Raw genomic sequence first — 16535 nt, 5'->3', positions numbered from 1 at the left:
CACAGGCCCATTAAACAGCCAAACAGATGATTAGTACCGCGATTATTTAGCTGTCTCAAATAGGTTGGCGTATTTTCGGCAGAAAAATACACTTCTATTTTTTTATTAAAAAAATAAAAAGGCGGCAAAGCTATTTTTTTCAATTGTTTCTACTTTTTTCTGTGAAAATATATACGTAAGAACGTTGCTTTTGTAAAATATTTCTATGATATTTATATTTCTTGCACCATTTTTGAGAAAAGCACTATATATGACTCGGCTGGAAGGCTACTTGCTGGCTTCGGATTCAATTAAACGGACTCCCAAGGTCGTCCGTTTAAAACGAATCCTCAGCCTGCAAGTAGCTACTTCCGAGCCTCGACAATAATGTACTATTGTACGGGAAGTACCCTAAAAATATTTTTGTAAGTATAGTTTTTATTTTACCGTTCTGTCGCAATGCATGATTTAGGTATATATCCATGTACCTATTTAGTTTACACGGTAGAGCTTCTGGCATAAGCTGTCAGATGTCATAACTCATAAGTTTTGAGTAAACATTGATTGTTTTTAAGATTAATATGGTCCTAACAAGATGTGTTGTTGCGAATTGTAAAAACATAAACATGAATAGTGACTGCAAATTCTACACCACCACAAAAGTATGGTAGAAACAAGTACTTACAACGAAATAAGTGGATAATATCCGTAAGAAGAAAAACGAACAAGCAAGTTCATTTTTAACTAAAAACAACAATGTTGTGAATTACCGAAGATAGTATAATAGGTACTACCTATCATGATCATGAGATTTCATTGAAATTCTGTATTACGATTTTTACTTCTCGCTTGACAGTAAAGTTGTAACAAAATATGCCTATAGTTGCAACCGCTAAGTATATGGCGATGTCGTCGTGCACGGTCCCAAGAGGTACCTACATAGGTAGGGTAGGTGGACTGTTGTCTTGCAAACTTCAGGAGAGTAGCCAAACTGACACTTTTTGTGACAAATTTTCTTGTGAACTTCGAATTTAGCCGTCTAAGAGCTTTTCCTTTTTTCCGAATATTTTTATAAAAGTGGAATAAATAACCTTTTCTCAAACATGCTCGGCAATGGTCGCACGTTGTTCGTAAGTCAAAGACGCAAAGTGCCCATTTTTATCCCGTCGTCGACAATGCGTAGGTAGTAGCATCGTGGAAGGAACGTGTACGTAGCGTACCTATGCGACATTCGTTATATAATACTTTATTATTATTTTATTTTCTCATATGTTTGAGAAAATCACTATGTTGGAAATAGGCATTTTCTGACTCGGGTCTTTTGCGGCATCTAGGTACCTCGTCAGAAAATGCCTTTATTTCCAGCCCTCGTCAACAATGTATCTACTATTTATTTTAGTTTTCGAAAAGTTCTCACGTATTGATTTATTGGCTGGGAGTTCAAATACCATGGTGAACTTGATTGACGAAAAGCGGCAATTCTTGATTTTAATAACTTCCACATATAATCGTACGATTTTTTTGTTTTAAGTGTCATGTAAATATAATTAAGTGGAACAACAAATGTTATTGTTATTCAACGCGGTAACGCAGCGAGTGTGATGGGCACCTTTGCACCGGGTGTAGCGCGGGAAGGCCTCTTCCAGTAGTTTTTATATTCCTTGTTTTAATTTAGATATATTTAGGGTTGTTGGTTTTAATTTAGTTTTATTCTTAGATATATTTAGTTCATAAGTTATTTATTTGCCTTTTTACTGTCTTTTCTAAAAAAAAATAATTGTATGAGAACCACTTAAAAAGATAGTTGTCATGGCTGTTTGAATGAAAAAATACATAGAATACGTTCACCATCGCAACTGAAGTCTGCAAGTAAATTGTCCAGCATAAAATTTGGAAGTTCAACATCTGAAGGTTCCTTAAAACTTGTTTATTTCACTCGCAAGCTTTCACTTCATGTATGCAAGTTTTAATGGGGCTCGCTTACCACAAACACTGGACATATATACAAAAGTGAAATAGTATATAAAGTATTGTATTTCAAACGTTGCGCTCATATACATATAGTGTATATTCTTTAAATTCAAGCTAAAAACTATTTAAAATTTTATTTTTTCTATATACAGTGTCGTTTTTCTTTACCTTGGACCAGAGTAAAACAGCCGCGGGGTGCAATAGAAAAATTGTATTTACAACTCGTTATAACTTTCCTCTTTCGAGATTGTTTCAAATTTTCCTGAATCAACTTTCAAACCGAACCGTGCTTGTTGAAATTCCACTACGTAAACGACTTTACGCTTCTGGGTAAACCTTAAAAAATCGAATTGAATAGTCACACCTGGTTTAGAATCTTAATTATAAACTTGGCCCCGGCCCGTTCACTTCATTACGCCAGTATGTCAGACGAGTCCATAAATTAATTTATGTTGCTAAGTGTGGGATAAGCTAAGCCATAGATAAAAAAAAAAAAAAATTCAACTAGTTTTTAAATATTCCACTTTTACCGAAATGTGACGCGTTGGGCAATATAAATTGTTGTACAAAATTGTAACAATTATAAATATTTAAAAAAATGCTAAGCCGGTTGAACGACCTGCTAAAGAAAAAGTTTAAGGGAAACGTGGGATAATGGAAAATTTATTCATCGTTAGCCCTCGAGGCATCGCAGTGTCGCGGAATAGAATAGCAGGGCAGGCTATTGGGTAGCAATACAGCACAGCTTGATTAAAAGTTACTAGAAATGCCGAACTGGCTCAAAAAGAGTAAAAGTAGGAAGGCGAGGCAAACATAATTTGCAAAACGAAACCTCACATAGCAGACTAAAGGATGACTCACGTTAGACCGGGCCGTGTCCGGGCCGGAGCTTCCGGCGGTTACTTTTCTATGACATGACAGGCGATCACGTGATGCTTTCCATTGAAAACGATGCGCTGGAAGCTCCGGCCCGGACACGGCCCGGTCTAAAGTGAGTCATACAAATAGTAATGTAAGCAAAAATGTAGATATATTTAAATCATGTGAATTTATGTATGGGGGAAAAAACCATAAAATTTTGAGTTTGTATGACTCAGAATCACGAGTACTATTAAATGAGACAAAGAAAAAAGTGTCCCCAGTTTTTCATACAAATTTTGGGTGCCAGTTAAACGGTCTATACAAAATGTAAGTGAAAATGCATTACAAAACTGTCATTTTTTGGACCACATTTTTTTTTCTTTTTAAATCGATAGTGCCGTGATCCTGAGTAGAAATAACCCAAAAGTTGATGGATTTACGAAAAAAGGAATTGGTACACTTTTAAGTGAAAGTGCCCGTATATGAGATTAATAAAACAGATAAAGATAAAGATAAAAATCAGTTTATTCAAGTAGGATCTGTTGGATCGCTTTTGCATCGTCAATGTCTACATTTTATGTTAAACATGCACAGTTACAATAAATTTAATTAAAAGGAATGTCAAGAAAATCGCAAATAAGAATAAATACATTACAATTTGGAAATTATGAAAGGAAAGTACCTACTTAATACTAAACTAAAAATTAAAACATGCAAAAGTGCGATTACCTAATGGTAGTTATGTCATTGTGTATTTACAATAATTTAATTTCATGCAACATCAAAATATATACAAATTATAAATTATACCTACCTAGTTGTATAATGGCTGAATCAGCATTTTGCATCGTCAAAAACAAAATTATAAGCGCAATAATCAAAAAAAAATCTAACATATAATAACAATTTTCAATAATTTCCAAAACAAACAAGAGAAGAAGTTTAGGTACATAACATTAAACAGTTATTTAAAGATCTAATTTCTATAAAAATAATTAATTACTAAGCCTCATGCAGTCGTTCTTATTTTGGTTCAATTTAGGCCAAGCAGTTTTATCGTTAAGGTACTCTTCGACACTGTAGTATCCTTTTTTCATTAAGGAGGTTTTTAAATATTTTTTTAAAGTGAGCATTGGCAAATTAAGCACCTCTTTGGGCAATTTGTTATAGAATAATATACATTGCCCCAAAAAAGATTTATATATTTTACGCACACGAAACTTGTGCATTGCAATTTTATGCTTATGTCTAGAACTACTCATTTTCTTAAACGAATCTATGTGCTTTAGAGCATAAACAATACACTCGTAAATATATTGAGATGCTGCTGTTAAGAAACTAAACTAATACTAATAATTAGGATATTATTTTATTTATAATGTCATTTATTTATTTAGTATTATTTCTTTCTTTGTTTTTATCAATAAAATAATTTATATAACAAATATAAAAAGTAATATTTAAGAAATTTACATTATTTTATTTTGGCACAAAAAAACTCCATGTACTTATTATTATTACTTATCGCTTAAAGGATGACTCACACTAGATCGGGCTGTGCCGGAACCGAGGCGTCCTACTATCATTGTCTATGACGACTGATCGGTGATCACGTGATAGTTTACATAAAAAACGAAGCGCCGGAAGCTCCGGTCCGGCCCCGGCGCGATCTAGCGTGAGTCATCCTTAATTTCAAATAGTGAACTGGATAAATATGATATGAGACTGGTCAAAATATCAAAATAAGACGATAGTTTATCGGTTGAAAGGTACGTACAAACGATGGCACTCATGGAGCTCGTTTTCAAAGCGCATCAGTTAGGTACATATGTTTATTTTAAGCGATACCTTTCAAACAAAATCAGTGTTGTAAGACTTGTAAGAGTTTGAAAACATTCAGTAGTCTTTCTAGTTTGGCGTAGATCTTTGTTTAGGGACATACCATTTGATCGTAAGACAAACATTTGTATGCTAACTGAGGAGTTTCAGACAATGTACTGCTTGTTTCGTAGTGGCATTCGAAAAATACAATAGTTCGCCATTTTTCTGTTCGGCTTCGAGGAATGGATAACGACGTGAAAAGGCTCGCAATGCCTTTTTGTACTCATTTTAATAGCATCATAAATACTATCGTATACCTCACTCAGGAATTTAAACACACTAGGCCTTCTGAGTACCTACTCTGTATCCTTAATAAAGATCTATTGGCTGTAACAAAAATAGTGGGGATCCGCTTAAGGGCATATTTGGTATCGTGTTCTGATTAGGAAAAAGTAGAAGAAAAAATGTTTTGACGCGAAAATTTTTTGGATTGTCAGAATATAAATTTTGTAAGAACATTTCTTTATGTTTATAAAAAAAATTGTTTTCATTCAATACTACTTACAAACTTTCGTGCTTCGGGTAATATGTTTTAAGTTTCAAGGTCTGGATATAAATCCATCACGATTTGAGGTGTTCCCTCTATTCCTCGTGACACCCATCAATAGAACCGAACCTTGACAAAACAAATCTTTAAAAACTTTGCTTGCTTAAGAAACTTACCGAAAAAGACATATGTATTTTTATCGCCAAGCGTCTTTGAAGAGTTCCGCTCTGGTCTTCATCAGCAATTCCAGAAAATACAAAAATGGCTATATGTATGCTAATTTTGAGGAATTCCCTCAAATCTTCATGAATACCATCATCAGCCAGTGCTGATAATTTTGACAAAAATATGACCAACTTGGAACTAATATACTTTCAAACAAACATCCATATCGTTTCAGATGGAATTCTAACGTACATACAACAAAAAAAATGGCGGCCGAAGGTCGAATTGATAACCGCCTCCTCTTTTGAAGTCGGTTTAAAAGGCGAAACGAATATTTCTTTCCGAAAAGGTCAGAAAGGTCAAGCAATTTTATGAAACGAAATAAATTTTGTCAAAAGAATGTGTGCCGACATTCACGCACATGACCGATTTTTTAAATATTAAATTTGTCTTGTTAAAATAACAAAACTTTGAATCATTCATGGGGCCTAATTATAACTACGACATTATTCAATTTATTAGCGATTATGTCTAAAGTCCAAACCAAGACTTTTGACATTATATTTATGAATCTTTTTTACTTTTTTCTAAGTAAACCCAATGTTGAAAGTAGCGAAAAATAAAGATAAACTAAATAACCATAACGAACAATAATGATGAAACACAGTAGGTAATCACAGACAAAGCTACAGAACAAAAACAGAAACAAGGAAAAAGTAAACGAAACTACGAATTATATAATTAAGGTTCACTTGGCCATCAGAAGTAAATCCTTTTGGGTCGGACAAGAGATCGCCGGAACAATTTGCGAGATGGTCCCTGGGGCGTCGTTTTGTACTTTTATAGGCACGATTTAAGTGCGAATAGAATGGGGCAACAGATGTTTTAAGTTAGGTCCTTCGTCTATCTAATCCCGCACGATGGCTTCTCATCTTTAAATTGTTTTCGATCATCTGTGGGGATTTAAAGACTTACAGAGTTATCTTTGCTTTGATACCCTTTATTTGAAATGTCCAAGCCTGTGGAATTATTGAAGGAATTCAAGAATTTACCCGATTTTAGATGAGTCAAATATGTATACTATAGATATCAGAACTGTAGGAATAAGTACTGTAACGCCGATATTCGTCACTGGCAACACTGATAGTTAATTGCTTCGCATAGGGACTGGTTGAGCTTGTAATACTATTATTTCGTCTAAAATAAAATGTTAATAAAATGTTCATTTTACACCACACACACATGTAATTGAAAATTGAGAAAGTTTTAGAGAAGGTTCATAATAATTATTTGTAAATAGAAAAGTAAACACAGGTCAACCGTGTTTACTTCTTAAAGGTTTCCGGTAAACGTAGAATAAAATCACTCAATAAGATTCTTGTTTTAGAATATAATGAGAAATGTACGTAATTAATTATATTAGGGACAATGATATTAATAACATCTAATATTCGCGAGTCGACGTCGACAGGCCTTTGTTAAGACAGATTTCTCTTTGTATAAAACATTGACTAGTTATATTAAGTCAGTTATTTGAAACGCAAATTTTGAAAGTAAATAGGTACGTACCTACATACGTATACATACTAATAGGGCAAGTTAAATAAAAGTTTGTAAATGGATATTATTTTTACAATATTACTCGTTCTGCTGTTTACAATGTGTACTTATTTAAAAATTACAGGAAAAGGTTGTCTTTTAATAATAAGCCATCGAACAGCCGAAAAGTTGGGTTACACATACGTGTTATGGATTTTAAATAGCGGACTAAAGTCTATAGGGTTCAACTGATTAATCACCCTTCCACAAAACCAGCTGATATTTTCACTAAGAAAGTAAGTTAAGTTGGAAAACTCATTCATCAGTAGGTATAATCTACCTTTTTTAATTCGGCCTAAATTATTACCTGGTACGCAGCCTGCCTCAGAATAGGGAATAAACACGCGAAACTCTGCGTAGGGGGCGCTACTGCCACAATCCATCACAATCTGGGGGTCTACCGCGAAACAAGAAAATCGAAATTTCGTTATCTAACCTCTCTATCATTATTGCATATTCGAGCGATAAAGAGGCAGATAACTAAATTTAAATTTTCGCTATTCCCGGTAGGCTCTTGTTAACAAACCGCCTTGATGCATCAATGTCATATTTTATTGTCTGTGAAAACTTGTTAAATCACTGTTTAAGGCACAGTATGTACAAGTTACTCTATGGTTTACTAGCTAGCTTAGTGCTGCACTCTGGCGGCAGAACATTGCAGATGGAAAAAGCGTCCGATTTGTCAAAGTGATACCTGCACTATAGTTGAAGAAGTGATGAAGTTATATTGATGAAGTTGGCCGAATTGCCCGGAGGGGCCTATCAAGAATACCGGGCAAACATGAAGATAACACTTTGACAATGTTCCAAAAAATTGGTTGTAGGGCCTAAATGGGTCAATAATGTTCGCGGCGAAGTATCCATTGACAACGATCGACTCAATGGTTAAATAAAATTGCAAATACCTACACAAAGATATAAAATAGTGGGGGCAACAGCAATATCAGATTTTTTTTTCTGTTGTAGATAAAATATTCGGCTATATACGGCTTTTTAAAATTTTTCCTATATATTTTGATTCGATTCCTATTAGGGATGTACCGACTAGTCGCCGACTAGTCGGGAAAGCCGACTATCCGGCCACATTTGTAGTCGGCCATTAGTCGGCGACTAGTCGGCAAAAATGGCCGATTAGTCGGCACTTTATTATTGACAGAAAAACAGAAAAAGAAATCAACTGTCAATATTTACCATATGTTTTATGTCTTTTTTACTAAAATACCTATTCAGGATGCAAATTAAAACTTTGTTCAAATTATTGACCATTTGATCGTTATCGTCTGTTGGTGGGCTAGTGTTTTCCTCTACAGGTCGATCTCAACTGATTCTCGTGTAATTTCATGGGCAATATCGATAGTAAAATAATTTTATTATTATTAAGTTTTTGGTTTGTTTTAATGGTGGAGCCATGGGGAACTATTAATGTTATTGCAAAATTGAGAGACTTAGACAGGGCACATTGCTCGTAAAGACGCTAACCACAGAGGATAGGTTCTTAACTGGCGACAACGTACGGGAAATAGAGCCTTGGAAATACCTCGTACAAGCTGTACTGACGGTCTGCTCAGGATCGCAAAATAAAAGAAAGACAAAAATTTAACGAGGATTCTTGTGATAGGGGTTTGAACCTGTAGAGAGCATCTTTTAGCCAAGCTAATATAATGAAAAATTTACAAAGTCGAACGTATAGGAACTAGTGATGTACCGACTATTGATCTGGCCGACTAGCCGACTAATCGGCCATTCGAGCGCCGATTAGTCGGCTAGTCGGCCAAATCAATAGTCGGTACATCACTAATTCTTATACGTTCGACTTTGTAAATTTTTTAGTACCTACTGCGCTTTTCTGATTTCACAAATTCGAGCTAAAAAATTAATGTGACCTGAGGGGAAAGAGTCCAATATATAGGTAACACTACCGATACCTTGCCAGGTTGGCCCACTCGCAATTCTTGCCAACGCAGTAGCTTTTTATAATGTTGTTCAAATCTTAACACGCAGCGAACAAATATCATTATATTACCTGTATACGTTTTATTTGCCGCACTTCTCGCTCATGCACTCGACAATGAAAATGGGTCACTTTGAAAATACTATACAAAGTAATGCGTTTTCATTTCACAGTGTATTTTTTTGCAACTACGTGTTCCTGGCGTTCTTACAAGAAAGTATTGTAAGTAAAGGTAGGTACCTAGGTTTTTGAAAAAAAAATATTTTTGGTAGGTACTTACAAGCTTTTTTTTATCGGTGACCGTACTTTTCTTTTCACATGCAATTAATACTGATCGAAACAATTCTAACAACCCCAAATAATTAGTTTGCGTTGTTTCATCACAGGGTTCCCTTGGCAGCCTCCTGTCTCCAGCATCAGATCAGCTCCATGTCATCATAAGATTGCATTGTCATCCAATTTACATACGTATGCAAAATTTCAGCTCAATCGCGAAGTGGGTCAAATTTAGCTTCCAAGAGTTGACCCACACTAACAAAATAACATATGTAGCTACATATATACAAACAGGGCAGGTTAAATAAAAGTTTGTAATAAAAATAAAGATCTTACTGCGCTTTTAAGCTCTTCACTTGGTGTTTTGTAAAAACAGTCATAATATTTATAATTCTTAGTATGACTTATCACAAAGTGTTGAATGATTCCTAAAACTTTACACAATACCTACAGACCTACACAATAGTTATTGACAAATAAATATATAGACTAGGTGCAATTTCTAATTTCGCATTGCACGTTCTTCAGTATTTGCCTATTCACATTATAATTAAATGTGGGTATATTACAAAATATTTTTTTTACTATAAATAAATAGGTAGTTCGCATGGCAGCCAGTGTTTTCCTTGAAGTAAAACACAAAAATATGTAAACTACTAACAAAAATTCTTCGGTCATGCAAATATTTATAATTATACATAATAAAAAAACAGGTTAATATATAAAAAAAAAAAATATTACGAAAACCACTTAAGTTACTACTTGAAAAATAATAAACTTATTTTTTTACCTCTTTGAAGTTGCACATATTTTTGCCGTGGTGTCCATAATTTTTAAATTACACCGGTCATGATCTCTTCACTTGTTTATGCTGTTTAATGAGTTCCTTGCTTACGATAAAAACAATATACTTTCGGTTAGCTAAAGCTCCTAAAACCTAGCTTATCAGCACATAACTGTCAGAAGTAGAAACTTATGTATCATGATTTTTTTTATTGTTATAATCTATTTTATATATTGTTCAAAGCGTCAACAGTTTTCTTACACGTTTTCACGAAAGCGCGGACGAGCGCGGACTGAAGTAACACTTCTGAAATCCAAATCTCAACACCAATATATGTGTAACCGGTGGCAAAATAGCAAACTAATGGGCGAACCTTCATTCTGAAACATTTCGCGTAGGCGCTAGCGTAATAGGTAACGGTAAAATAAAGTTGGTTTTCCAGTATTCTGCTCTCTCGGCGTCGATGAAAGGCAGATTGTGGGAAAGCTCTACAAATAGTTCAATTCGCTTCAGATAGATGTCGCTGTATTCTACGAAACTATTAGGTGTTGGTTTAATTTTTTTACAATAGGTATATCAATTAAAAGACTAAACACAATGCACGGAAAGTGATTTAATTTCGACTATCGAAACATTCCTACTCGTACCTTTATAAAAAGGTAGGTACATATGTGAAAATCTTGAATAAAGCCCTTCTTGCGTGTAGTTGTGTACAGTTTGTTTATATAATAAGCTTTGTAGATATAGGTATAATATCAGTTGTACATATAAATAACTCACTCTACAGCATGAAGTTTATTAAAGTCACCTTTTGTTTGAATTTGTCAACCGTAGGTAATGCGTGTTTTCGGTAAGATTTTATTTATGGGTATTTTTAATGTTTCCCTTGTAAATATTTGTATGTACTACACAAAAAAATATTTTCTTTTGGATCTGCAGTGGTCGTCCTTCACCGAGTTCAGGAAATGGTGCCATATTCATTTGTCTTGGTGAACTTCTATCTGATCCTTGTAGTAGGTCTCCCATGTTTCAAGAAACCTGATGTTGCCAGGCTGAAAAGGAGTGCCGTTCGCCGAACCACGCCCCTGAATATCCCCTATAAGTAGTAGTTCATAGTTATCAAAGTTCTAATGTATAACATTTTTTTGTTACAAATAATTCATGCGAATTTACGATTAAAAAAAACTGCTATAACATAGACCGTGACATATAGAGTATTTTGACGGGGCTTTTTGAAGGCCGAGGTTTAGCGACGTCGACAATTAATTTAAGTTTGTGGAGCTGTCCATGCCAGATGGCCAGATCGAATGTTGCCAATTTTAATGAGAGAAGTTGTTAAAAATGTCAAGTATCCTACTCCAGGACACCCAGAGAATCTGCCCTGGAAAGGGATTTACGAAAACTCTCCCTTAATTAAGTGTTTTCTCTATTAAGGTTTATTTTTTCCATAAACGTTTTTTTTGCGTAGAATTTAATGAGCTTTAATGTTGTTTTAGACCATATTTTCATAGAGTGCGTAGATTTAGAGTAAAAAGCGAATTTCTAAAGGATGAAACACATTTTTCAAGATGGCGGCGGTTTCTCGAGGTGCCCAGACATGGTTTGGACATGAAAACAGGGCCTTTTATTAACATACATACTTACCAAATTTCAAGACTCGATCACAAAAATAGTTTTGCTTAGAAAAGAACGTACTTCTTCAACAGGTTTGGTCATTTTACTTATTGTCATATCATGTATGCGTAGTTTTAATTAAGTATTGAAACGAGACGGATGCCCTCTGTCATCGTTCATTAAAATTATGGGCATTTAATTACATATAGGAAAATGGAAGGATATCATGATTAAAGAAGGAGTTAGACTGATTTATACAACTGTGAGAAATCCAAGACCAAATTTTTGTGAACGGACTAATAGGGAACTTAACAGCCTATTTAGATTATATTGTAGTACGAATCATAAAGGTTAGGTAACAATTTTACCAAAATTAGAGAAACTATATAATAATACCTATCACAATAGTGCAGGTGCATAGTATAGTCCTAGTGAGATAATGTATGGTCAGTCAGAATAACTTACATTTAATAAAGAGCTGAATGTAAATATAACATTGGAGGTAGACTCAGTACGGGAAGAAGTTAGGAAAAATTTGATTAAAGCAGCTAAATATAGGCAAGAGACATTTAACCAGAAATACAGATTGATTCAATTTCTTATAGGAGACTGCGTTAAAGTTAGACAAATCCATAAATCAGATGCCAATCGGAAGTTAACAAAGAAGTTTGGGAAATTATATGCGGGACCATATGTGGTAGCTGCAGTTCCGTACCAAAATGTTTATATATTGATAGATCCTAAAACTAATAAATTGAAAGGAAAATTCAATACAATACATTTAGCTCGTTATCAATGCTATCATAAAAGGGAAGTTATAGCCAATACAACCATTTTCAGTCGCCGTTTGCGACTACTTTATCCCAAAATCATTCGTTCATTTTGTTCCTGTTAAATGGAAACTGTCAGATGGAAAAATACTTAAATAAAAATAAGTGACATTAATACGCCATCTCTAAAACGGATTACAAAACGTAAGTATTTATTGTTTGCATTTATATTACAATAGGACTTAAATTACTATGGGGAATTAAACTGCTCGAGTGATTTGATAAACTAAGTGTAATATAAGCAACGCGCCACCACATTGTTTTAGTTTAGCCGGCAATGAATTGTTTACTTCTCAGTGCCTGTGATGTTCATAACTATATTATTTGATGCATTTTTAGTACTTCGATGCGTATACTATACTTAAATAACAGAAATAACGCTTTACATACTACTAAACTTGTTAATTATGATGTAAAAATATGGTTTAAGGCTGAGAAATATTCCAGTCACAAAGTAGTCGCAATGTTTCGACTTTGTGTAGACTCTGTGTAGACACATGACACGCGCTGTCAAAAGTAGTAACAAAGTTACTGGATTTGCAAAATGGCTCCTTGTGTTCATTCGTTTTCAGATAGTCTCATAAATTATCGATTAAATCTCGATTGAAAGTTGACAGGGGGTCATTTTTGTACGTAAAAATAATAGAAATGTCTTGCGTGCAGATGGTAGCCAAACCCTTTGTCATAAAAGTCGACATGGATGTCGTTTTATAGGTTTTAGGGTGGGTAGAATTCGAAAATGATGACCATTTTGGAAATCAAGATGTCTACCGTACACTTTGTCATAAAAGTCGTCATGGATCTCGATTTATAAAACGATATCCATGACGACTTTTATGACAAAGTGCACGGCAGACATCTTGAATTCCAAACTGGTCATCATTTTCGAAATCGGCACTTCCTAAAACCTATAAAACGATATTCATGACGACTTTTATGACAAAATGCGTAGCCGCCATCTTGGATTATAAAATGGTCAACATTTTCGAATTCTGCACTCCCTAAAACCTATAAATCGACATCCGTGACGACGCAAGTTATCTTTATTTTCAGATCTAACCAATTGCTACAGAATACAAAGGACAAAAAAGAAGCAAGGAGGTAATGAAACAAGCAAAAATACAGATGATTCCTCGACGCAATTGGGTGATTCTTAAATTGTGTCCAGATTTTTTTGTCATAAAAGTTTTTATTTTTCACATATAACTCTCACAAGTTCCGTGACATTTCGACCTTGTAATTTTTTAAATGTTTTTGTTTATCTATGAGGATCTCACTAGAATAATATAATCAAGGTATGTTTATGTTTGATGATTGAAATAGTAACTCAATAAAAATTATGTGTCTTATATTCCTGCCGAAGACTTTTATTTTTCCTTGTCCTTCTACACAAGTTTGGCCAAGTAATAAGAATTTTGGGCTCTCAATTTTATCTTGACTTCTACATCAGTAAAGCTACGGGGCCATGTTTGGTATCGTTTTCGTATAATATCGCAGTACCAAATTTAGTTATGGTATCACATTGACACCATTCCGAAGTAAAAACATATAAACTTATTAAAATACTTTCTTTTAAACCCTTCTTCTCCTCTCCTCCCTCTTCACGCTTAAACTGCTGAACAGATTTAATTTAAATTTGGTACACATATTTTGAGTCCCGAGACAGGACATAATAAGTTATCTCAAAAATCATCATTTAAAGGTGTGAAATGTGGTGTAGGGGGGAATTGAGAATTGTATTTTTGAAGTTAATACTGTTTAAGTTTAGGTTTGAAGCCATGTTTTTTATCATTTTCAACTAAATCAAAGATGTAGACCATCCCAAATTTCATATAAATCGGTTCAGCGGTTATTGATTTCGAGTACAAATTTCCACGCCACTTTTCACACCTGATGATTTTGGTTATAAGAACTATCCTATGTCCTGTTCCGGGACGCAAACTATTTCTATACCAAATTTCAACGAAATCGGTTCAGCGGTTAAGCGTCAAGAGGAGTTAAAAAAAACCGGCCAAGTGCGAGTCGGACTCGCGTATTAAGGGTTCCGTACATTAAGTCCGACTCGCGCTTGACTGCACATTTCTAATAGGTTTTCCTGTCATCTATAGGTAAAGAACTATTTTGTGTATTTTTGTCAAAATTTAAGACCTAGTAGGTTCGGAGATAAGGGATGGGGGGGGGGGGAATGGTAATTTTTTGGGTATAAAATTAATTTGTTCACGTTACATGGCCGTCTTTGGGTCTCTAATTTACATATATGTACCAAATTTCAACTTAATTGGTCCAGTAGTTTCCGAGAACATAGGCTGTGACAGACGAACAGACATACAGACGCACGAGTGATCCTATAAGGGTTCCGTTTTTTCCTTTTGAGGTACGGAACCCTAAAAAGATTTTTTTTGTTAATTTTGTGGAATGGTGTCAATGTGATACCATAAATGGATTCAGCACCCCAGATTTATACGAAAACGATACCAAACACGGCCTAACTAGCACCTTCACTGATGCAGATATATCAAGATAAAATTGAGAGCCCTAAATAAACTTTCAAGAGCGGATATCTCAAAAACTATTCAAGTTACGGAGTCAAAAATTGTGTTCCGAACATTTCCCTCTACAACTTTTTTGAGCATTCGTTGCCTGACCTAAGTAAGTAGCGTATTGCATTTCTTTAAAAAATTTTCTCTAAAAGGTTGGCGGGTGTTGGGTGTTTATATGGTTTTGGTCGATTATTATCATTTGCATCGCCCATGATGACTTACTAGAATTCCAAGCACACGAGACACTAATAGTAGTAGTAGTAGTTTGACAAACCTTGGTTTTCAAGAGGGATTTTATATTGACATTTGCTGTCACAAATTTGCTGTCAGATTTGGTCACAAACCGCACGCAAAGTGCACACAATGTGTCGACACCTTGTTACGGAAAAGTGTACACACGGCGACGGCACTTAGTTACGGAACAATTCTAGACACATTGTGTGCACTCTGTTACAACACATCTGACATTTAGTTACCATGCACTTTGATGATTCTGCGACCGGAATGGTTATATGGGAGAGGATAAGTGAAACTTAATAATTAATTAAAAACATATACCGGGTGTGGCCTGTAACACGAGCAAAGAATTAAAATATAGATTGTACTCCTCAAACCGTGACACTTTTGTTCAACAACTTTAAAAAATTATGAAGTATTTAGACTATCTATTTTTCATACAAAATAAATATTATCTTCAATGGACGCCATCGCCACGCCATATCATTGTAATGGAATTGCTTGTCACGCCTTAAACATAACAAAATTCGCAATACATTGCGTCTTAGAATAAACTTTAAAGTGTATTAAAAATCAAACCACAAGTTATTTTTTAAAGTCGCTGAACAAATGTTGGTCAGTATGAGGAGTACAGTCCACAGTTTAATTTTTTGCTCATGTTACAGACCACACCCGGTATATGTTGTGAAAAAAAACACAAGCAGAATATATTATATATATTAAAGATAGAAAGAGGAAAATATAATGTAAACCAGTTAAATAAAATGTTAATTAATGTTATAAATTAATATTCTTAGAATTTGTTAAGATTAGTAAAACAGCCAAATTTGATTTGTTTACTGTTTACTTACTTTAATTATAATAATAAATTGACGACCCCATCGCCCGCTGGTTTTACCAGTGCAATCAGTCAACGCAGGGCAGCTTGTGGCGAGCTGTTGGGGATTAGCGACCTCGACGCGAGTTCTGTTACCCGCAAGGAGGGTGGGTGGGACAGGATTATCTGCCTCTGGCTTGCCTTAGCCGGCCGGCCAGAGTGGAGTCGTTAGAGCTATAAGCTCCAGGGGTGGAAGTGAAATATGCATAAGACGCGAGTTGGCACAGTGGCTGTTAACAGCCACTTTGTAGAAAGCGGCGCACACCTCTCGACACCCCTGAGCCGCTCACACCGGTGTTGCCCTTGAGCCATCCTAGATGTCGCTTTTTGTGGGGGCCCATCTTGTGAGGGCGAGTCACCGTCTGCCGGAAATAAAATTGCATACCGTTTTATTAGGCAGGCGTCCGGTTTTTTACCCCATAGCTCAGTTCTTAGTCCATCGCTTTCACCCAATAACCTAGTTCATTTTAGATTCCATCAACT

The 16535-nt window shown here is 35.0% G+C and overlaps 1 protein-coding gene across 1 annotated transcript in view; it reads right to left on the bottom strand.

The window, feature by feature from the left end:
* LOC134804913 (neuroligin-4, Y-linked-like) overlaps positions 1-10484 on the bottom strand; it is a 35695-nt gene extending 25211 nt beyond the window's left edge. The window contains exon 1 of the mRNA XM_063778234.1: positions 9961-10484. The gene's annotated coding sequence lies outside the window, so the exon portion shown is untranslated. The remainder of the gene's footprint in view (positions 1-9960) is intronic.
* Between the last annotated feature and the right edge of the window lie 6051 nt (positions 10485-16535).

Source organism: Cydia splendana, chromosome Z (assembly GCF_910591565.1).
Source record: "Cydia splendana chromosome Z, ilCydSple1.2, whole genome shotgun sequence".
Taxonomy (NCBI): Eukaryota; Metazoa; Arthropoda; class Insecta; order Lepidoptera; family Tortricidae; genus Cydia; species Cydia splendana.
Note: the sequence above shows the minus strand (reverse complement) of the source record. Positions and strands in the feature narration are given on the sequence as shown.